This window comes from Pseudophryne corroboree, chromosome 4, assembly GCF_028390025.1.
Source record: "Pseudophryne corroboree isolate aPseCor3 chromosome 4, aPseCor3.hap2, whole genome shotgun sequence".
Taxonomy (NCBI): domain Eukaryota; kingdom Metazoa; phylum Chordata; class Amphibia; order Anura; family Myobatrachidae; genus Pseudophryne; species Pseudophryne corroboree.
In genome coordinates, this window is record NC_086447.1 from 793,803,100 (window position 1) to 793,827,431 (window position 24,332).

General features: G+C 44.3%; 1 long non-coding RNA gene across 2 annotated transcripts in view; it reads right to left on the bottom strand.

The window, feature by feature from the left end:
- Positions 1 to 24,332, bottom strand: part of LOC134910386 (uncharacterized) — a 176,590-nt gene that overhangs the window by 23,600 nt on the left and 128,658 nt on the right. For both annotated transcript variants that reach the window (XR_010176182.1, XR_010176181.1), the window contains one exon: positions 817 to 866. This is a non-coding gene — a long non-coding RNA (uncharacterized LOC134910386). The remainder of the gene's footprint in view (positions 1 to 816; positions 867 to 24,332) is intronic.

Below are 24,332 nucleotides of genomic sequence, written 5' to 3' on the forward strand. Positions count from 1 at the left end.
TCATCATTTTGTTGTTCCCAATATGGTCCGCCCCGGGAATGCCGGCTTCTGATTGGGCAAGGTAGCAGCACCTGGTGCAGTTACATACAACGTGGTGACACTGTGACAGAGACTAGTTGCAGCAGAGGCTGTTCCCATTGCCACTAAGTACACTTTGGGGTCAATCCAATTAGCTGTGAGTACACTGCAGGTACGAGTTAGCGTGGCAACAACCGTACTTTATGGCTGCCTGAACTCACTCAAAACTGCTTGCAGCCATATGTGCAAATGAGCAAATTTGGGCCACAAAAGGTTGAGAGATACGTTGCCAATGCCTTCATTTTAACACTGTGGCAATGCCAACTTGCACCTTTTGCAGCTAATTGGAGTGACCCCACTGCCCGATGCTGCCATGTGCTCTAATAAGTGCCACTGTCTGTGCAGTCACACATTAGTGTGGCTATTAATGCCCCAGTGTGTTCCTTACTAGTTACATGGCAATTACTGTTACTTCAGTTATGGATTTTTTTTTTTTTTTTTAAGATTAAGGAGCACATTTATCACAATCCATAATTTTAATGCAGATGTGATAAAAAAAATTCACGTAAATTCTCAACATGAATATCAATATTTTCACTCAAATGTACAATTTTTTCTTGCCAGTAGACGGGCTCCGGTTAGAGTCTGTCCTGGCAAAGAGCTGGAAGCAATATGATAGTGTAATGCCCCATCATGCTCCTTAATATGCCTCAGAGCCCCCTCATGTACCTACAGTAAATAGACATCGCAACTCCCTAATGACCTCATATGGAAAACTCAGAGACCCTTCATACGTACCCCATTATATGTCTCAGAGCCAACTCACGCCCATGCAGTGTACATTATTCCTAAAAACAGATAAGAAAAAAAAAGTTCAGTATAAAAAATACCCTATTTAAAATAAACAAATACATAAATAAATCAAATTGCTAGCCACTGGGTATATATAAAATTGTTGATGTTTAAACACCAATTTAAAACAACCAGTTGTAAATTAAGAGCAGATAAATGTTATCGCAAGTAATCTGGCATTATTACATTCATTTAGTGTTAAAGAAGATACAAGACAGAGGTTACCCTAGGACATACTTCATAAGACTATACTCATTCTAAGCAGTGCAAAAAAAATTCCTCTGAAAATGTTTAGCTCTCATTAGGTAAATTAGGGGGTTGCAAAGTATATTTAGGGGCATTGCAGATGTTTAATGACAATTTAAAAGTTTCATGGGCCATTCTACCACCCTCTGGAAGAGTAACTGTTATGCCGGATGAAGCCACAGCGGGCACAATTTGTCCACAGGACTGAACTTTAGCTAGAGTGAAATTAATCAGAAATGTCTTTGCCGTTCCTCCAGGATCATCTAGGAAAAATACTTTTCTGACAGGCTTGCGAATGCTAGACAACTTACCATACGCTGTTCAGAATTCAGTTTTACTTTATTGTTGGTTGCTATCTGTTGCATAACAGATTGATCATATGGGGGGAGGGGGAATGCATTAGGGTGTGAGAATTAAAACGTGTGAGATTTTGTGAGAGTTCTCCTGTTTTTTTTAAAGGGGCAATCATTTACATGGCAAAACCACGTTAATTTCCCATGTAAATGATTGCCTCTTTAAAAAAAAAAAAACAGGAGACCACTCACAAAATCTCTCACATATGATTCTCACACCCTATTACATTCCCCCCATGCTGTCTCTCTGAGGTATTCCACGCCAAGTGCTGTTGAATCATTTAGATTTGGTTGTGGCAGACCGATATCCTGTGCACTTTTATTCCGAAGTGCCTTCACAAATTGATTCCGTTCCCCCAAGGCCAAATCAGATATACTGTCATTGAAGTCAAGGTTGTCATCAGAGTGCTCCGTCTTAATGCGGTGGAAGATGTCTTCTGACATGTTCTCCGTGTGCAAGCCATAGAAAGAGGGGATCAGACGCATGGCAAAACGCTAAAGTTATGGGGAACAAATGTCTGAGAGAGGCAGCAGAGCAGCCCAAAGCTGCATCCGATCTTTCCAGTGGGAGTCATCTTCACACAGCCAAGTGCACAACTCTTCTTTACTCCAGGATGTCCTTCCACAGAGACCCATTGTTTCTGATGATTGAATTTTTTGTTGTTCCAGGTGTAAGAAGAAGGAACCTCATCATATGTCAAAGTCCTGGCAAATGCATCATCCGCACACATCTTAAAAACGCAGTCAAGGTCGTGTCGCTAGGATTATTATTGTTCTCCGTAAAGCATAAAACGATGTCCATTTTCAAAGTGGACAGATAGTTGGATTATTACAGTCAGTTCCCGTTCGTGGATTTGAGACAGAGGCATATTTAAATGCTTAATGGAGCTACACAGTTCTAGAGTATGTCAAAGTTTTCAATGGCATGCAATTATGAAGTACCACCCAGCGATTGTAGTTGTCCAATGCACCGTTGCGCATCATTGATGTCAATCCTCCCTCATTAAGTCACCTTCTGCGATACTTGGGGTAACCTTCTTCGGGTGTGGATCATTGGGTCGACCCTAACTAGGTTGATAGTCATTAGGTTGACTACTATTTTTCGACAGTGACTAGGTCGACACCTGAAATTGGTCGACACTCGTGAGGTCGACACAGAAAAGGTTGACATGGAAAAGGGTCGACATGAGTTTTTTTTTATTTTTAGGGTGTTGTTTTCTCCGTAAAGTGACTGGGAACCCCAATTAGTGCACTGTGTCCCCTTTCATGGCTCGCCACACTTCGGGCAAGGTGCCTCGCTCCGCTACTGCTGTGCTTGGCACAGGCTACTATTCCCAATCGTAGTCCACGTGGATCGTAAAGTAAGATAATTATTATTTTTTCAATGCATGTTGACCTTTTCATGTGTCGACATTTGCCATGTCAACCTACTGACCACGTTGACCTAAAGACCATGTTGACCTAATGCATGTCGGCCAATAGCGGTCCACCTAAAGACCGGATACCCCTTCTTCTCTGGTCGAAGTGGCACTTTGGAAGCTCTTTAAATATTTCTTGACGCACGTCCTGGACCGCATGCACGGGGACATCGGGTTCAGATGACAGCATGGACTGTTGATCATGTGCTTCATCACAGTTGCGTGCAGTTGGGGGTCAGCATTCACATCCAGAATCTCTGCACTAGTAACAAAATCAATGTTGTCCGGTCTGATGCTCCCAAACAAATGGACAAAACCTGTCATTCAGACAAATTGGTTAAATCACGGATTTAACCAATTTGTCTGAACTCATTTTTGTCCATTTTCCAGCATTTGGGCGCAAATGGTCGATTGTAATCTACTCTCATCCATCACCAGATTTTCATTCCAGCTAGCCAGATCTGGCACGTTATCTGACTGTTAGGATCTCCTGCTCTGTGCTGCCACGTCGCCATGGCAACCGGGAGGCAAGTGTTAGCGAAGTAACCTGAGCGCAGCTGATACTCCGGTCCGGGTTTTTACTGTGTAGTGGTTACAGGCTCTGTGCACGCTTCCCTCTCTGTCCATACACCGGTATATTCCTGTTAGCACTGGTGTGCGTAACATATTCAGCAGCCCTACTCCTGTTGAAATTTTGTGGGATTATGGAGCATACCCCTCAAAATACTTTGCAACAGGTGGTCGATCAGGTGCAGGTCCTGACTCGACAATTTAATGAGATGTCCATTAAAATGAACACCCCGCAGGCCGCTAGCGGAGCTCCCGCAGCAGCAGCGGCAAGTTCAGGGGTTAAGGAGCCAAAAGTAAATTTCCCGGATCGTTTTTCTGGAGATCGCTCGCAGTTCTTTTGTTTCAAGGAGAGCTGTAAGCTATATTTCAGGCTTAGGCCCCAGTCTTCTGGGTCGGAGATTCAGCGGGTGGGCATGGTGATTTCCTTGCTACAAGGAGACCCACAGGTCTGGGCATATGGGTTACAGCCTGACTGTCCGTCGCTTAAAAGTGTTGATGTTTTTTTTACGGCACTGGGCATTTTGTATGATGACCCTGACAAGATGGCTTCAGCCGAGGCTCAGATTACGGTTCTTAAGCAAGGGCGACGGCCAGCTGAGGTTTATAGTACGGAGTTTCGGAGGTTGGCTCATGATACCCAGTGGAATGACCCAGCCCTGAGAAACCAGTACCGAAGGGGCCTTTCTGACCAGATAAAGGACCAACTGGTACAATATCCCTTGCCTGATAGCTTAGATCAGCTCATGCAGTTATCCATCCGGGTGGATAGACGGCTGAGAGAGCGTAGGCTTGAAAGGGAGACCGCAGTTTCCTTTTTTCCCAAGGGAACCTCAGACTCTGAGGAATATTCCGAGGAGCCTATGCAGATTGGGGCTACCCGCCTCTCCTCGCGTGAGAAGACGCGGAGGAGACAGCAGGGTTTGTGTTTGTACTGTGGGAATAAAGGTCATGTTGTAGTATCATGCCCAGAAAAACCGGAAAACTTCAGGGCCTGAGGGTGATGGGAAATATCCTGTCAGGCCAGAAGTCAGAATTTCCCAAAAAGACTTTTCTCATTCCGGTGACTTTGGAGATCCTCGGTCAAACTGTCAAGACTGAGGCCTTTGTTGACAGTGGGGCCGATGGGGTTTTCATGGACCGTCAATTCGCCCTGGAACACTCTGTTCCCTCAGTACCTTTGGCATCAGAGATTGAGATCTGTGGGTTAAACGGGGAACCATTGTCCCAGGGTAAAATTATCTCCTGCACCAGCCAAATTCCTTTGTTTATTGGAGCCACATACTCTGAAAAATTGTCTTTTTATGTGACTGTCTGTTCTTTTGCCCCATTGGTTTTGGGGTTACCCTGGTTAAGGGCCCATAACCCTCAATTTGACTGGGTCTCTGGGGAGATTCTTAGTTGGGGTAGTGATTGTTTCAGGAGTTGCTTGAGCCTTCCAGTCAGGCTCTCGCAGCTAAGTTTGCCAGGATTGCCAGGATGTTATGCAGATTTTGCGGATGTGTTCTCCAAAAAAGTTGCGGAGGTACTACCTCCCCATCGCCCCTATGACTGTGCCATTGATTTGTTGCCGGATGCTAAGCTTCCCAAGAGCAGGTTGTACTCCCTGTCACGTCCTGAGACTCAGGCTATGGCAGAGTACATTCAGGAGAACTTGGCTAAGGGATTTATCAGACCCTCACAGTCCCCAGTTGGGTCGGGGTTCTTCTTCGTGGGTAAAAAGGACGGTTCGTTGCGACCCTGCATCGACTTCAGGGAATTGAACCGTATCACGATTAAAAACTCGTACCCACTGCCTCTCATTTCGGTTTTGTTTGACCAGCTTCGTACTGCCACCATTTTTTCTAAGATTAACCTACGCGGTGCTTACAATATAATCCGAATAAGAGAGGGGGATGAATGGAAGACTGCCTTTAATAACCTCTCAGGGCATTATGAATATTTGGTGATGCCTTTTGGGCTCTCTAATGCCCCGGCAGTCTTCCAGGAATTCATGAACGATGTGCTCAGGGAATATTTGGATAGATTCTTAGTTGTTTATCTAGATGACATCCTAATCTTCTCTCATTCCCTGGAGGAACATCGGAAGCATGTACGCTTAGTCCTCCAGAAACTCAGAGACCACCAGCTTGGGGCGAAGCTGGAGAAGTGCGAGTTTGAAGTCCAGCAAATCGCATTTCTAGGGTATATTATCTCCTCAGAAGGTTTCCAAATGGAGGGTTCTAAGGTACAGGCAGTCCTGGATTGGGTGCAGCCCACTAGTTTGAAGGCGCTTCAGCGTTTTCTGGGCTTTGCGAATTTTTATAGACGGTTTATCGCTGGATTTTCGTCTATAGTGGCCCCCTTGGTGGCACTCACTAAGAAAGGGGCGGATGTTGCTCACTGGTCTTGTGAGGCCAAAGCGGCCTTTGCCCGTCTCAAAAGGAAATTTTGTCTCGGCCAAGGTGCTGCGACACCCAGATCCAGAGCGTCCTTTTGTGGTAGAAGTGGATGCCTCTGAGATAGGTATTGGGGCAGTGCTCTCTCAGATGGGGGTGTCTGATAATCGCCTTCATCCCTGTGCTTACTTTTCCCGTAAATTTTCGTCTGCCGAGATGAATTATGATGTGGGTAACCGGGAATTGTTGGCTATAAAGGATGCACTCGGGGAATGGAGACACTGGCTTGAGGGGGCTAAGTTTGTGGTCTCAATTCTCACCGACCATAAGAATCTGGCATATTTAGAGTCAGCGAAGTGGCTCAATGCCAGGCAGGCACGATGGGCTTTGTTTTTTGCTCGCTTTAATTTTTTGATAACATATCGCCCTGGGTCAAAAAACATCAAGGCTGATGCGCTCTCGCGGAGTTTAGCTCCAGTTCAAGAGACCACCGAGGAGCCATTGCCCATTGTGTCCCCATCATGTATTAAAGTGGGCATTACCCAGGACCTCTTGTCATTAGTCCTTAGAGCACAGGAGCAGGCTCCTCCAGACCTTACGGTAGGTCTCTTGTTTGTGCCTAGGTTAAGACAGAGAGTGTTCCTGGAATTCCATGCCAAGAGGTCGGCAGGGCATCCGGATATTGCCAGAACTCGGGAGTTGCTGTCTAGGGCGGTGTGGTGGCCCTCGGTGGCTAGGGATGTGGATCAGTGGATTCGGGCATGTGATGTTTGTGCCCGAAATAAAACTCCTAGAGGGGTTCCTGTCGGCCCATTACATCCACTCTCTATTCCGTCTAAGCCATGGACCCACATTTCCATGGATTTTGTGGTGGACTTGCCCAAATCCTCGGGGATGACAGCCATTTGGGTTGTCGTTGACAGGTTTTCGAAGATGGCGCATTTCGTTCCACTGGTTGGGTTGCCATCGGCCAGACGCCTGTCTGAGTTATTTATGCAGCATGTTGTGCGCCTCCACGGGTTGCCACTTGATGTGGTCTCTGACCGTGGATCCCAGTTTGTGGCCAAATTCTGGAGGACATTTTGTTCTGATCTCCATATTTCTGTGAGCTTGTCGTCAGGCTACCATCCACAGTCTAATGGGCAGACTGAGAGGGTGAACCAGTCCTTGGAGCAGTTCCTCAGGTGTTATGTCTCCAAGTGTCATACTGACTGGGTTGCTCATCTGTCCATGGCGGAGTTTGCCTATAACAACGCGGCTCACTCTGCTACAGGGATCTCTCCCTTCCTTTGTGTGTATGGGCATCATCCTAAGGCCAATTATTTTGACCCCCTGGATTCCACGCCTGGTGGTTCCTCTGTTGTTTCGGTCCTTAGGGGTATTTGGAGGAAAGTGAAGAAAGCCCTTGTGTCTGTGTCATTAGTGACCAAAAGGGTTTTTGATAAGCGGAGAAGACCCTGCAGCTTCAAATTAGGAGACTTCGTCTGGTTGTCCACCAAGAATTTGAAGTTGAGACAGCCATCTCATAAGTTAGGCCCCTGGTTCATCGGCCCTTATAAGATCACCAGGGTTATCAATCCGGTGGCATTTCAGTTAGATCTGCCCCGTTCATTGGGTATCAATAAAACATTTCATTGTTCCCTTTTAAAACTGGCGGTTAGTAATCCTTCTTCCAGTGGAAGACCTTCTCCTCTTCTGATACGGGGTCAGAGGGAGTTTGTGGTTGAAAGGGTTCTTGACTCCAAGATGGTTCGGGGTCGGCTGTCATTTTTGGTGCACTGGAAGGGGTATGGCCCGGAGGAGCGGTCGTGGGTGCGCAGTTGTGATCTTCATGCCCCCAGACTGATATGCTCTTTCTTCTCGCAGTTCCCCGATAAACCCGGTGGTAGGGGTTCTTTGACCCCTCGTCAGAGGGGGGGGGGGGTACTGTTAGGATCTCCTGCTCTGTGCTGCCACGTCGCCATGGCAACCGGGAGGCAAGTGTTAGCGAAGTAACCTGAGCGCAGCTGATACTCCGGTCCGGGTTTTTACTGTGTTGTGGTTACAGGCTCTGTGCACGGCAGGGAATCCGGCGCTGGTTTTGTGCTCACAGTCTGTGAGGTCTGAGTGGGGCGTGGACAGCACCTGCTATATAAACCATCCTCTCAGGCTAGGCAAATGCTGCTGAATCTTTGTTTGTTAGTCAGTTCCAGAGAGTTAGCTAGTACTGTGTGACTTTGTATTTACTTGTTGCTTACTGCGAATAGGCCTTGGGATTCGGTACTTCATTCTGCCAATCCGGACCTAGCAGTAAGACTGGAGTCAGTTGTTTGACCTTCTGGGGTTCTTTTGCTATTCTGTGAACCCAGCAGGTTTGCGGCTGTACTCTCAGACCTGCTTGCTTAATCCTCCCTCACTGTGCAGGGCGTCCAGGTGTCAGTTTAGTGGCAGTAAGCTGAACCTGTGCCCTGCAAGTGGGGGTTAGGATTGTGGATACTCTCCTTGTGTCTATATTTCTATCTCTGACCAAGGAGTTTATTCCCACACCCGTTGGTAACCCTTTGGGGTTTTTTCTGTTGCTCTTAGCAACATCATTTCAGGTGCTCCACATGTTAAATCACTACACCTCGCTTCATTGTCCGCTCTATTCCATCTGAGCATTCCTGACACTAGGGAGACACCCAATTCCTGAGCCTTTGGGCTTCTCCGTTCACTTTGTGTTTATTAGTTATTCCATCACCTCCTGTGTATGTTATGTTATACTGTCTGTGAGTTCGTTTGCTTCGCTTCCCTCTCTGTTCATACACCGGTATACTCCTGTTAGCACTGGTGTGCGTAACACTGACAGATAATTGTCTAGTGTATGCCTAGCTTTACATTGACTATGGCCCTCATTCAGCTACAGTTGTAGTTTTGCTAATATAGCAAAACTGCAACTGCTAACAGTCGCATGCTGGGGGCCACACAGCACGGGGCAAGGCCACACAGCATGCAAATGGCCACCCAGTGATGGGATCGCAATTCAATTGTGATCGCATCACTGACCCTCACAAAAGGCAGGCGCACCGCCGTCATGTTTTACATCACAGCAGCTGCCCCGAAAATGACACCGCCCCACACCCATTTTAGCCATCTCACCCCTGCAACGCTGCTTTGCTGCCCAAGTCCACCCCGCGAATGCCTCTACCTGTCAATCAGGCAGAGGCGTTCGCAGCAATGCGCACGTGCAAAACGGTCTCTGCTCATGTGTACTGGCCCAAAAATCTGCCACATGCGATCGCATCGCAGTAGCATTGCATGCTGAATGGGCCTATGTGCCCGATTCAGACCTGATTGTTCCTCTGCGAATTTGTAGAGGTTTGCGATCAGATAGTCGTCGCCCAAACAGAGTGAATACCCGCCCCGTGCAAGTCTGTGTACGCCATGCAAAAAGCTTTGTGTACGCTGGTCAGCTGCAAATCCGTTCGCAACTCACTCACCATCAAATTTTTTTTTATTCTGTGCAGTCTGTGCGTAGCCCAGGACCTTCTCCTACAGTGCGATAGCAACAGGTTATTGGGGGCTGGAGCTGACGTCACACACCCTCCCTGAAAACGCTTGAGGATGCCTGTTTTTCCCGACAATCCGAGGAAACGGGCAGTTACCATCCCCACCTGTCAATCAACTAGCGTACGCCTAGCGATAAAAAAAGACTCCGGATTCTTTTGCAGTTGGCCTTGTGCAAGCGCATTATGATCCGTACACGAGCGTAGTCGATAATCAACGGCCCTGCGAAAGCGCATAACAGTGATCAGGTCTGAATCTGGCCCTAAATCCTCTAATAAGGTGAGAGGATTTTTGGGGCTTTTTAGGCTGCTTTAGATACACATCAGTTTTAAAACCAGGTGAAATGCAGGCTTGAATTTAGCCAGTCACAGAACCTATGAAATTCATATATGTCCTGGGTTAATATATCAATTCCAAGTGCCAGAATAAGAGGCTACTATAATCTAAGAAATAGGTGGTACTCCAGCAGAGAAAAAACATATTAGTTTAATTACAGAGGTGACCTTTCTTAGCTTGAAAAAGGATCACACTAGACCTGAAACGTCGCTTCTGCCAGTGCCGTAACTAGGCATATTAGCGCTGTGTGCAAGAAACGGCATTGGCGCCCCCCCCCTCATGCAAGATAGGGGCAGTGCGTGCTGCAGGCGCGCAAAAAAATATATAGGGGCGTGGCTTCATGGGGAAGGGGCGTGGTCACAAAATAATACCAATTCATACTACGGTGCACAGTAGTCTCCATTTTTCAAATTACACTGCACAGTAGCGCCACTACACCAGGTAGAGCAACTTTTACACATTACGGCAGACAGCTTCTCCTTTTTACACATTGCGGCAGACAGCGTCCCCTTTTTTACACATAACGACAGACAGCGTCCCCCTTTTTACACATAACGGCAGACAGCGTCCCCTTTTTACACATTACAGCAGACAGCGTCCCCTTTTTACACATTACGGCAGACAGCGTCCCCTTTTTACACATTACGGCAGCCAGTCCCCCTTTTTACACATTGCGGCAGACAGAACAGATAAATAGAGAGAGAGAGAGAGATACTTACCATCTCTCCCCGCTGGCAGTCAGGCTCCTCGGTGCTGGCAGATCCCGGGCAGGGGAGGAGGGAGGGGGCCTGGAGCCGCAGCAGCGCTATGTAATTGGTGTAGGCGCAGCTGCAGCAGTCCCCTCTCCTTCTGTATTGGCTGCCCACCGCCGCTGTGAATGCTGGGATGAAGGAACCGCATCCCAGCATTCACAGCAGCGCCGGGCAGCCAATACGGAAGGAGAGGGGACTACTGTAGCGCTGCTGCAGATCCAGTCCCCCACCCTCCTCCTTCTCCGATGCCTCCGGCACTGCTGCTCTCCTCCCCTGCCTCCGGACTGGCTTCTCCAGCGCGGTGCACACAGCAGAGGCGGCTTGTAATGAGTCAATTTGACTCATTACAAGCCGCTGGCCGTTGCGCCCTCAAGGCAACTGCGCTGTGTGCCAGGCACACCTGACACACACACGTAGTTACGGCACTGGCTTCTGCAACTAAATAAACTAATATAAATATATTCTGCAGTATCTAATTTTTAGGCTTGTTTTGCTGGTTTTCACTTTTTAGATCCCTTTTACATCATTGGGGCTGAGAACCTTTGGATTTGAGCATGATCTGGTTCTCTGACAATTGCTTGTTTAGTGTACTGAACTTCTGGCACTAACCCTAATTGTGTTTATTGCTCACCCTTTGGCTTCCAATTGTTCTAAACAACCGGCATTTAATCTATTCCAGATCTCTCCCTACTGCCTCCAGAAGGCCCACTGTTGTTCATTTGGTAATACAAGAATATCAAGTAGAAAGATTGGATACAGATTTCAGTCAATTATGATGAAAATAAGCTCAGAATTATGCGAATGACTCCACAGGACATTTCACCAAAGCAAGCCTGACAAGCCTTGTACAACACATGATAATACATTGTTACATTTTTAAATACGCTCCTTTCATGATGGTGAGTTTAACATCATGGGGTATATTCAATAGCAGTCGGATCCTCTCCAATGGAGAGAATCTGACAGCAGTCTATTCAGAAGTGGTCTGTTTCCGCCCGTTTCCCCTTCCCTTTCAACCATTCATTTCCGCCCTCTCTTATGGGCAGAAATGAATGGTCGAAAACGTCCCGTTTTCGATAGTGCCGCTGTCAGAAAACACATGGATGAGCAGAGATTCCGCTCATCCATGTGTTTTTCGACTTGTCGGAATTTCCGACAGGGCGGAAAACCGGCACGTCAATTAAATATTGAAGTGTCGGAAAGTTCCGACCATCTGCGGAAAGTGCCGGCTTTCCGCCATGTCGGAACTTCCAACTACAATTGAATACTGCCCCATATGATAATACTCCTGGGCCCAGGAGGGCCTCCGCACACCCTGCACCCAGAGTATACATCTCCATCTCAGTGACATCTTCAGAAAGAAGGTGCTGCGTAGAGAAAGCATGAACTCTGTGCCAGAGCCTTTACTATATTGTGCACATGGTCCATATTCCCAAATATCACTGGAAAGATGACGCAATGGAGGAGGTTTGACTGCCAGCACAAAGTAAGATGTGGAGTGGTGAGGAGGCCTCTGCTCAGAGGAGGTGGTCCACTCCACCCCGGCCCCCTCAGGCATTAACACGCCCCTGCAATAGTCACATAAAAATCATACCTAATATTGTGCTTCAATATTGTATTTGAATATTCGACTAATACCCTTTCAGACATAAAACCCCGGCTTCGACCTGGCTCGGACCCAGGACACTGAGCATGGGGTGATGCCGGGGTTATCCCTTTCACACATGGTTGTTGACCCGTGTTATTCACAGGTCATTACCCTTCACACCAGACTCAGGTCTACCTGTGATCCAGGTCTTTCAGTCTGCGCTTGGAGATTATGTCATCTCCAAGCACTACTCTCCCCGGGTCGCACCTTTCAGACATAAACCAGGTCTTTGTCCTGAGTTGCAAGTCCCAGCATAAACCCTGATAGTGAGCAGGGTTGCGGACTATCAACTTGGGTCAGACTTTTCAGACATACGCCGGGTCGTTGCATGTCCACATGCAAAAACCCAGGTTTCAATTATTTTCACCCCTTTCCACACTCGTTCTGTTTCTGCCTTCAGGGACGTTGTATAATTATTTCAGCTCGCTACGTCCGGAGTAGGGAGGCACCTAACCCTTTACACAGCTAAACCTGATTACTATGGGCGCAATATGCGCGATAACGAAGATCATTTTAGAAAGGAAATTGGGCGTGATATATCATTTGAATCTCACCCATAGGGTCTATTTACTAAGCGCTGGATGGAGATAAAGTGACTGGAAATAAAGTACCAGCCAATCAGTTCCTAACTGCCATTTTTCAAACCCAGCCAGTGACATGGCAGTTAGGACCTGATTGGCTAGTACTTTATCTCCATCCAAGACTTCGTAAATAGGGGTGGTCTTCAGTATGCCGGCGGTCGGGCTCCCGGCGACCAGCATACCGGCGCCGAGAGCCCGACAGCCGGCATACCGACACTTATTCTCCCTCATGGGGGTCCATGACCCCCCTGGAGGGAGAATAAAAGTGTGGCGCGCTTAGCGCGCCACAGTGCCCGTAGCGTGGCGAGCCTGCAAGGGGCTCATTTGCGCTCGCCACACTGTCGGTAAGCCGGCGGTCGGGCTCCCGGCGCCGGTATGCTGGTCGCCGGGAGCCCGGCCGCCAGCATATCGTAGTGAACCCAGTAAATAGACCCCTATGTCTGTAAAGGTGTATAAAAGCAATCTTTTATGTATGTTTGTTGTGGAGGGAAGGTCTCCTGCAATGGAGTCTCATTCAGGCTCTGGATATAGCTACCTTACAGCAAGTCAAGGTCAGAAGTAACTGTTGTGTTTTTATATGAGCCTCAGTGATTTGCAGATAACTTGCAGTTTCAGTAGAAACACAGTAATTGCTTGTAGGTGAATGTTTCAGCCGACCTGTTACAACAGAGCACTGAGTACACATTATCTCTACATAGATAAGATTCATATAAATTAATTAGAAAACTATGTTCATTGTAGATACATGCTTAAAATGTTACTTATTTTAACCCCCACCACTGTAAAGGCATCTTATTGTACCTTGTATGTATGGTATTGGCAAGGGAGGCGATTCAGAGATGAATGCAGCTGCACGTCTGTACGCAGCAAACACGTCCATCTGGTTTGTGTACGCACACTCCAAATATAGCGCCAGCATGTCCTACAGTGCAGTACAGAGCAGGTTTAATCCCTGATACATGGAGCTTACAGTCTACGGGGCCCATTTATCAAACAATATTTGTGGCTATGTCCCCGAACACACCCATTATCGGGGGCTAGCTGCAAATACTATGTATCCCTGCAATGTAAGGAGGGGTAGCAGCAGGTATCTCCGGTACCTGCTGTGATCCCTACATTTCCACGCGCAGCTGCATCCCCCATAGGTTCCTATGGGAATGTGATGCTGCCCGATGTATCAATATTGGCCCCCACAGCTACCGCAATCTTTTTATTGCGGTAGCCCGTTGTAGCCTATGGGCTACACTTCGTGGGATGTAGTTCTGGCAGGTTTCCCTGGAACTCTCTGCCGGAAATGACTGCTGTGCATGGCAGTTACCCAGACCACGCATGTGCAGTGGCTCTGGCACCACACTCGGCGCATGGTCGGGCTCCATTCAGAGCCCCTGTCCATGCCTCTGCTGTGTGATACATACACCTGATATCTCATTCTGCAATGTAATCCTGGGCGTTAATATCGCGCCTAGATTGCAATGCCAATGCAATCATAGATAAATGGGACCCTAGCTCTATCACACACAGTGTCCGGTTAGTTTTTCTCTTTGAACGGGTGAATGGTACTTACAGGTCCTTACTGATATCTCTTCTAGCTCAGCTCCCGATTCCTTCAAACACCCCCTTATTTCACCCCTTCTTAAGAAACCCTCTCTGTACTCAGACTTTCTCTCAAATTATTATTACCACCCTTTCTTTTGCCTCCTTTTTGCCTTCAAACTCCTTGAGAGTATTGTCTACCACCCCCCATACCACTGCTCTACCCGGCAACTCCCTTCTTGACCCTATAAATTAGAAAGAACAGGGGCGGTAGGGTGAAATGTTGGCTGAACCTGTGCAAGAGCTCAGAACCTATGCGGTATCACAAACATAAGGACACTGGGGCTGATTCAGACCTGATCAGTGCTGTGCGTTTTCGCACAGCAGCAATCAGATCTGAACTGCGCATGCGCCGGTGACACAGTGCGCCGGCGATGCAGTGCGCCAGCGCATGGCAGGCAGCAGATGGCTGTCGTTGCCCTGCGATCGCTTCTGCCTGATTGACAGGCAGAGGCAGTCGCTGGGCAGGAGGGGGCGGACCGGTGGCATTTAGCCGCCGTTTAGGATGGTGCGGTCCGGACAATGTAGGCATGCCTGGACCATTGGGGGGTAGGGCCGCGGCGGCTGCGTGACATCACACGCAGCCGCTGCGACCCGGGCAGCGACGAGTAGCTCCCTGCCAGCGCGCAGGAGCTGCGCTGGATGGGAGCTACTCCTGAAGTACACAAGCATCGCCGCTGTGCGATGCTTTTGTACTTGTGCGACGGAGTAGGGCCTGACATGCGGGGTGGACTAGCCCTGTGCTGGGCGTCCCCCGTATGGCAGTGTGACTGATCGGAGAAACATCTACGATCAGGTCTGAATTAGCCCCACTATCCTGCGTGAAATATACGATCACTATAACAAATCCCTAACTACTTTATAGCAATGATAGCAATGTGTATTTCAGTGCAATCTCTGCAATTTCTCAGTTAAAAAGGGAAAAGTGCAATATCCATATTTTTTACTCCAGCGCTGAACATAGTGTTACTATGAAAAAAACATATCACTCAGATCTAAATAATTGCTGAAAAAAATGTTCTCATTGAAAGATTATAATATAGGTCTATAGAAATATTATTTTTTATACATTAATGTCCCTTTAAATATTGCAAAAAAGACTTCTATTCACCTTTGACCTACTGTGTCTTTGTCCTGTAGTATATAATAATGTAAATGTATGTCACTTTTGAGATTTTTTATATCTTTACACTCTCTAGTGGTATTACTGTGTTCTCTATGGCTATACAATGAATGAAATCTCACTTTTGCAATCTCCTCAGAATAGCAGAGCAGCAGGGGTCCTGGTAATTCACAGACGACACGTGTCATTTTAAAAGTCTTAAAATAAAAGCCCAATAGAAATGTATTATAATTAGATCTGAAATTATAGGCTACTCTTTGTTTGTTGCATACATTGCTCAGTGAAATTAACAATAGATGTAATTTGGGAAATTACAATTTTATCTGAAATATATTACAGATCTTGAATTGTTATCATCATTTGCAATTACCAGTTGAATGTGACATCTCTGCAAGAGAACGGATTTTGCAAGACGAGCTATCTAATAGACCTTTTAAACATATGATTGAGACAGTATTTTTATGAGACTTATAATAATAATGTGCTTTTAACTATATGCACGTCTCTATTTTGATCATTTAATTGAAGTGTAATGTATGCATTCATTAAAATGGGAAATTGTTCAGCTCAATGGAAAGTAGGTTAAAACTTTCAAAAAGTGAAAAAGTCAAATCAATTTGTCCAATTCTGTTTCTGTAAACACTGCAATAATTTCTATGTTCTGGAATGGGGCTGATGTCCCGGCATATTTAAAGAGACAGATCAGAGAGAAAACTGTGCAAAGAGCGACAAAACAAAGAACATTACAACAGGGATAAGCTTATATGGATGAACATGAAAAAACATGGAAGTCTGGGAGCAGTTTTACCATATTTGCAGTTCTTATCTATGCAAAGTGTTGATGGGAGAGGGCCCACAAGCCACTCCTGTTGGTTTCGGTGGCTGACAATATTAATCCTTGCCAATGCTTATCTTAGAAAGTCACATGTGTAGCCCGATTTACAGGTGAGAGAGTAAAGTAGCCCTGTTGATGTGTGATCAAAGATGCATCTGTGCTATTCCTTTTCCAGATCTGTATTATGAGTTCTACACATCTTAAGGTATATGCAACCTTAAGTCAAGTGTGTAGAAGCATGTGGAAGAAATGATCATCATCAACAAACAACTCTGACAATTACACTTGTCTAATTAGGTGCAAAATGGACATCTCATAACTAAAGTATTTGATCCGTTTGAATCAAAATAGGAGGCGATTTAAAGAGTAGTACAAGCTATTCAATCATGGTAGTTGGAGGAAATTGAGATTGTCGTTATACATGTCTGACTTTTGTGTGCTTGAAGCTTTCTTTTACATTACTCAGAGAAGTATACAAAAACGGTGCATGGTGACTAATAAGTACAGAGACAAGCTCCGATTACAGCCAACCACACGTAAAAAAAAAAAACATGCACCTTTCCGTATGCAAGGAACTTATTCCCAGTGATTTTAGCAGCTCTACAGTCAGCACAGGGCTGAAGGAGTTGTAAGTATAAATAAATGGGTGCAGGGTGTGCGGTTTGTGGGCCCCCTGGACATAGGGGCCCATGTGCACCACACACCTTACACCCATTATAGATACGCCGGTGCGGCCCTGCTTGAAGACCCCAAGAATCGTAGGGCCTTGGGCAGCTGCCCAGTGTGCACATATGTTAATATGGCCCTGGAGAGTGGTAGCAGCTGGTCAGATGTAAGGCAAGTATGATGTTAGCCGAGTTGATACCCAAGCAAGTTATTAATGGTAAGTCAGGTCAGAACAGAAGATTGTAGACCAACATAAGCCAGGTTAGCACATACATGGTCGTAGTATGCAGTGCAGATACACAGGCAGATAGTTTGTAGCAAGCTAGGCAAATCCACAAGCAGATAGCAGTAAGCCTGGTAGTTCCACAAGCAGATAGTAGATATTGTATGTTGCTAGGAACAACTTCAGGTAGCAAGATGGATCCTTCTGAGGCAGTCCTGGCCATTGTGAAGGGCACATTAAATAACAAAATGTCTCTTGGCCAGATGTGAAATTGTGTGATACTATTCCTGAGAGTATTTTATTATTATTATTATTATCCTTTATTTATATGGCGCCACAAGGTTTCCGCAGTGCCCAATTACAGAGTACATATGCACATAATCAAAACAGGAAAACAGTGACTTACAGTTGAAGACAATATAGGACAAGTACAGGGTAACTAAGCATAACTACACCAGTAAACGACATAGAGATAAGTTTTATGGTGGCCAAAAAACTGCAGGATTTGGGCAGTTGAGGATTATTAACGTAAGAAAAGGATAAGCACATGAGGGAAGAGGGCCCTACTCGTGAGTGCTTACATTCTAAAGGGGAGGGGCAGACAGACAGAAGTGACACAGATGGGGTAGACCGAGCATGGGACTGAGGGTTAGGATGAGATTTGGCTGGGTTTGGTAAAGAAGTGGGTCTTAAGAGCCCGTTTGAAGTTCTGTAGAGAGGTGGAGAGTCTGAGGGGGAGAGGTAAAGAATTCCAGAGAAAGGGAGCAGCACGTGAAAAATCTTGGAGATAGGAATGGGAGGAAGTAATCAGAAGACAGGAGAGTCAACGTGCATTAGCAGAGCGAAGAGGACGGGTGGGAGAGTAAAGGGAGAGAAGGTCAGAAATGTAAATGGTAGAGGAGTGGGTGAGTGCTTTGAGTTTTTTTAAAAATGTTTTTATTGAGAATTTTTCAATAATGAATACAAATAGACAATCGGTATCAAAAAGCCATGTAGCATTAGAATTGTACAAATCAGAATGTGATAAGATGGAGGGGATCATAAACCGTCATCTCAAAAACGTATTCTTCAAACAACTCCCCAGAGATATGAAGAATGGCAATACACATAACCAATAAAATAAACAGATTTGAAAGAACATTCAACCACACATTCATACCACAAGACACACAGACGAAAAAAGGGAAGGGCATGGGGGGGGGGGGGGGGGATCAGGACTCCCCTACCAGTAGTCAAAAAGAGAATTCATTATTTTTTGTTTTTTAAAAAACATATATTGGGGCAATAACAGAACAAATAGACAAAATGATCAGTCATCAGACACAGTTTTGTAAGATGTCAACGAAAGGCCATCAAACAGTTGTAATATATGAGTGCGCTGCAAGGGAGCTGAGGATTCCTCCAGAGGGCCACATTTCTTATAAAAGTGGGTTACTTTGGTACCTAAATCTGGCAAGGTGGATTGCCTTTCAAAGTATAATAGTGTTATCAAAGAGGATTTCAAAATTTCCAACCTTGGGGGGGGGACACGCACAGATCCATTGAGTTAAAATCAGTTTCTTCCCAACTGTAAGAATCACTCATAATAGGGGAATACAATATGAGTGAGCGCGAGGTAAGTTCCAGGTCGAAACAAACATGCCCAGAAAGGAATCCGGAGTCAGGGGGATATTAAAACCAAAAGTGTGGCTTATGTACCATTGTACCTTGTGCCAAAACTTTATTATCTTGGGGCAATGCCAGAAATTATGCATAAAGGAGGCATCTGGTGCCTTACACTTGGGGCACCTACCTGATTCCGCAGGAACCATATGTTTCCGCCTTCCCGGCGATATATAGGCTCTGTGTAAAAACTTGTAATGAGTTTCCTGCAGTTGGGAAGAGTGTAACACTTTAAATACATTTGGTACAACTTTAAAGGTATCTGCCCAAGCTACATCCCGGGAAAAATCAACACTCCACCTCTGTGACCAAAGTAACCACATCTTATTTAACTTATTACCCGTAGGTAGTAGGTCCCAGTAAATCCATTGGGTCTTAAAACCTTGTTTGTTCGTCCTAGTGAGCAAAGCTACAAGGGGATCAGGCCCATCCTCGGACCTCCACACAGGCGGTAAGGACTGGACATAGTGGCGAAGTTGGAGATACATAAAAAAGTCTGAGCAATGAAGTCCAAACTTCTCCACTAGGTCCTGAAAGGAGTACAGAACACCTCCTGGATCAAAAACATCTCTCACCACCGCTATACCTTTCTGTTTCCAATTTTGAAACCCAATGTTTTCCAAAGCCGATCTAAAACAAGGGTTGCCCAAAAATGGAATAAATCTAGATTGCCCAGGATATCTATCTAAGGCAAAATTTATGGTCCCCCAAGCTTGGTAAGTATCCCAAAATAGTATATTGTTCTTGACACTTAAGGGTAACAGATTTTTGGGGTTATGTATCAGTGCACGCAGATCATACGGTGCCACAAGGGCTTGTTCAATATCATAGTTAGCATAGGTGGAAGACTCTAATAGCCAATCTGAAAGGTATCTAAAAGAAACTGCCCTGTAGAACACTGCTAAATCCGGTACCGCTAGACCCCCATTGGGTTTCTTAAGCTTGAGTTTAGATAGGGCTATGCGGAATCGTTTTCCACTCCATAAAAAATTAGTGAATAGTCTGTCATAAGCAAGAAGATCAGCCTTGTTAAGTTGAAGAGGTAATAATTGAAGAGCATAAGAAATCTTAGAGAATATGATGCTTTTTAGTACGGCTACTCTACCTAGTAAGGAGATGGGGAGTGTAGACCAGGAAAATAAAGATTGCGACACCTTAGTCAGGATAGGAGAAAAATTAACTGAATAAAGATTTGAAAGCTCTATAGGGATAAGGATGCCCAAGTATTTAAGTGTGGAAGTATTAGATGTAAATTGCGACAGGACAGGAGAGGAGGCCATGTGTAATGCGGAGGGGTTAAGTGGTGATAAAGATGGAAGCCATATTTGTTCATAAGACTCCATATGTAATTGATATCTGATAAAATGTTTCTAATTGTGATTTTAACTTAGTGCTGATACAGGAAAAAGTAACAGACATTGTACTTTGTTTGAACCCATATTGTGAAATTATGACCTTTAGCTAAGATATATTTTACGGTAATTTCCTAGCAGAAATATGTCAGCAGCTAGACATGTGAGCTTCAAAGGGTATTTGTCAGTTTGCGGTATAGCAGGTGTGAAAACATAACCAGACATATGTAGGTTTCGAGGTTAACAAAACCCCCCAGTTCTTCCACTTAAGAGCACATATAAAAAATATAGACATTGGCAAACATTACGTATAAGATAGGAGTTTTATTAGCCAATAGGATTAAGCTTCGTGTCAGGAATCGACGACACATTATTTTAATTTGTATCACTTTATAATGTACTGCTTGTAGGAAATAAAACTCTCTCTGCTCTATTACTTTCCACTTTACACACGTGTGGCTAGTTATTACAAAGGTTACTTTGTTTTCTGGTCACTGGCTGCAGCCATGAATGAACCTGATGCTGACCGATTGAGTGTATGCTTGAGCTTGGATCAGCGAGGGGTGCCCTGTCCTGGGGTTACCTTTATCAATTTGGAGGTTTCCAATCCGAGATCCTCATCACCTGTTGAACAACGGACGGCTGGGTGGATAGTTGCTGGACTGAGACTCACAAAAACCATGCGCATGGTACGTAGAGATATTTTATCTCCAGACTGTCATTCCTTTAACTATCCAGCTGTTCTGTTGTCAGACAGGGATCGGGGATTGTGCATAATGGTTGGTCAGTAATCAGGTTGATTTTTTTTCATTTTTCTTCTATTCTCTTACTTATATGTGTTTATATGTGTAGGATATTGTAGAAAGACTTTAGAAATAAGTCAGAGTTATGAAACAGACATGTCCCCTTTGTAAGTGTGTAATACTCTTAGTAAAAGCACACCACAATCAGAAATTTTATTTAAACTATATTTGTAGTCCAGGAGAATCACCCTTATTCTCTGAACCGTGGGAAGAGGGGTTTGACATTTGTATACTAATAGGTTGTCATTTTATTCCTAAAGTAAGAAATATTGGAAGGGATTGGTCAAATATACTGTCTGAATTGGAAGATTCAGAACAGTATATTGCATATAACATAAGTCTAAACTATAGTTAAGGTAAAATATCATTGCTAGGAAATGTCTGACTTGCATATATTGCTAGCACCTCAACAAAGTACTTCCTGTTGCTTTAAAAATTATAGCGTACAGAGTTGAGAAAAAAAAAAGAGGAACGTAAATCATTTAAAACTTTTTCTCTGTGGTCCGTGACCAAAGACAGGTGCGTGTAGTAAATGCAAGTTAAATTTCCTGTCAGGATTGGTCCGTCATTAGGTAAAACTTTATTCGGGGTCCAAAAGTCACAGTTTCAGGCTGCTTTTGTCTCTGGAACTGCATGCTCATCAAATTGTATAAAGAGATTATTCATAAACTGTAATCAGTGTGTTTGCACTTTTCTGTCATTTTGTGCCACAGAATAGAAAAATATATGGTCGGTAAAATACATTGGTAAATATGTATTGAATCAGTGGCTACAAATGACTTGTAGACTTAAATGGAAGTGTGTGATATAATGTATTATGTAAGTTCTAATGGTTTATCATTAAACTCCAGCTAACCCCTGTTCGGAGTTGGGAGAGTGCTGGCTCACTCTCAGTGTTTTATTTGTGTGTGTGGAATAGTATTCTCTTAATGTAAATAAAATTAGTGTAGTTAAAAAAAATAGACAAAATATAAAGTTTTGAATAGTATAATAAAATGTGTTGTGGACAAATAAATATTGCCCCAGACGATAGCAAAGGGCTGTCATAAGACTAAAAATATGACATGTATTTGCCTTAAACAGATCTCCACAGTAAAATGAATATCTCTGTGTCTGAAAGAGTGACAGTTCATAGGTAAATAATTAGGAACATGTTACAAATGTAAGAATATATTTTCTTTAATGTACAGCTAGTTACTGTTCCAGTTACAGTGTGTAATGAAATGCCAAAGAATCAGGAAGTGTTTGGGTGACCATTATAAGGGGTGGGGCCAGGTGATGGGGTAAACTAGGTATGAGAAGTGGGCAGAACTGTAGTCATAGTCCATACCCCTAAAACAGAAGTCTGCCCTAATAATAGAATTACATTTACATGGTATAAAATCAAGAATGTAACTGTAGAATTTAACAATGCATAAATGATACCTCTGAAAGATGTTAGGTGAACATACATTAACACTGCATCACTGCTGATGCTCGGCACATAACAGTAAAGGAGGGAAGTTTATTTTAGAAATATCTCTATGACGCACCTTACAACAGTTTAAGTAATTTCTAAAATTAATCACCTATTGTACAAAATACATTCCAAGGGCATCACAGAAAACTAAGTTTTATATGATGCCATCAAAAGGACAACAAGTGTAAGGTATTTTTAAATAGAACCCAAATGTCAACCCTTATTGCTATTCCTATATGAAAAGAAATGTAGGGTACATAGAAATAAGTTACAATATGCACAAGACAAACTACAATTTCTAGGACACTGCATTTCTGCTAATAGTAAGCATATCACTACAAAAAGGAGGAAAATCATTTCAGAAGTTAAACCTCCTCAGACACGTAAACAACTCATATCCTTTTAGATATAATTACATATTGCAGAAAAGGAATTGCAGGGGCATCACAAAAACTCCAAGTTTTATATGATGCCAAATAGGACATAATGCACAAGACATATTATAACTAACTCATGAGCAGCTATACACATTCTGTCAGTTAAGATCAAAACACTTATCTGCTGATAAACTGACCAAATACTGTATGAAGTAGCATTGCTAACACCGTCCAATGTCACCATCAAACATTGTACACCTTTGAATCCAGCTACGTTATTGCCGCTGGTTTCAAAAGAGGGGAAAGTTGAGGGAAGAGAAGAATCTCCTGCCCTTAGTGACAAGTGGGACAGTGTGAGTAATGATGAAATGGGAGACACAGAAGATCCATCAAATTTTTATTTTTCCACACAAGACCTAGAATATGACTGTATAGAATTTATGAACCTTGAAGCCACAGGTACACTAGACATACAGGAACGTCCTCTACTAAATGCAGATTTACATTTATTTGTAGATGGCTCCAGGTACTATGTAGATGGGGAACCGCATACAAGTTTTGCAGTTACCACAGAAACAGACATCTTAATACAGGAACCCCTGCAACCAGGTAGTTCAGCTCAGGAGGCAGAACTTAGGGCACTGATTGCAGCCTGTATTTATGCTGAAGGTCAATCAGTTAACATTTATACAGACTCAAGGCACTGCTTTGGTATTGCCCATGACTATGCGGTTATCTGGAAGAGCAGAGATTTTATAGGCTCTTCAGGAAAACCAATAAAACATGCAGACTGTATTAGGGCATTATTTGCTGCCTTGCAATTGCCAAAGAAATTAGCAGTCATAAAGGTCAAGGCACACACTAAAGAGGATACTGCAGAGGTCAGAGGGAATGCTTTAGCTGATCAGGCAGCAAAAGCTGCAGCAGTCCAGCCTCTCCCAGACATTCAGGTGATGTTAACTGTCACACCAGAGTCATTAGACTTACAGTTATTGTGCAAATTACAAGCACAGGCCTTAGGCAAGGAGAAAAAAGATTGGGAAAAATTAGGTGGGCGAATATACGGTGACAGTTGGATGGTGGGAAACCATCTCTGTTTGCCACGCTCACTTTACCCAGTCTTAGCACAAATATTACATGGAAAAACGCACCAATCAAGAGATGCAATGGTGAGGATTTTAAACCAGCACTGGGTGGCACCAGGTTTCACACAGGCAGCACAGGCTTATGTTGCAGCAGTGGCGCACCCAGGGGGGGGGGTTCTGAGCACCCAGAAACCCCCCTCCAGCAAAAAAAAAAAAAAAATATATATATATATTTTTTTTTTAGCTGCATGAGTATTATTAATGGCTGTCTAGTGTCCTCTGCAGCCTGCTGTCTTCCTGGTGGCACTTGTAAGTGCTTAATAAAAGTTTACTTTATTTTAATTATAGTACATATATATCCATGTGCATACATATATACACATGTATATATATATATATATATATATACATACATACATACATATAAACACACACACACATATGATATATATATATATATATACGTGTATACTGTATACA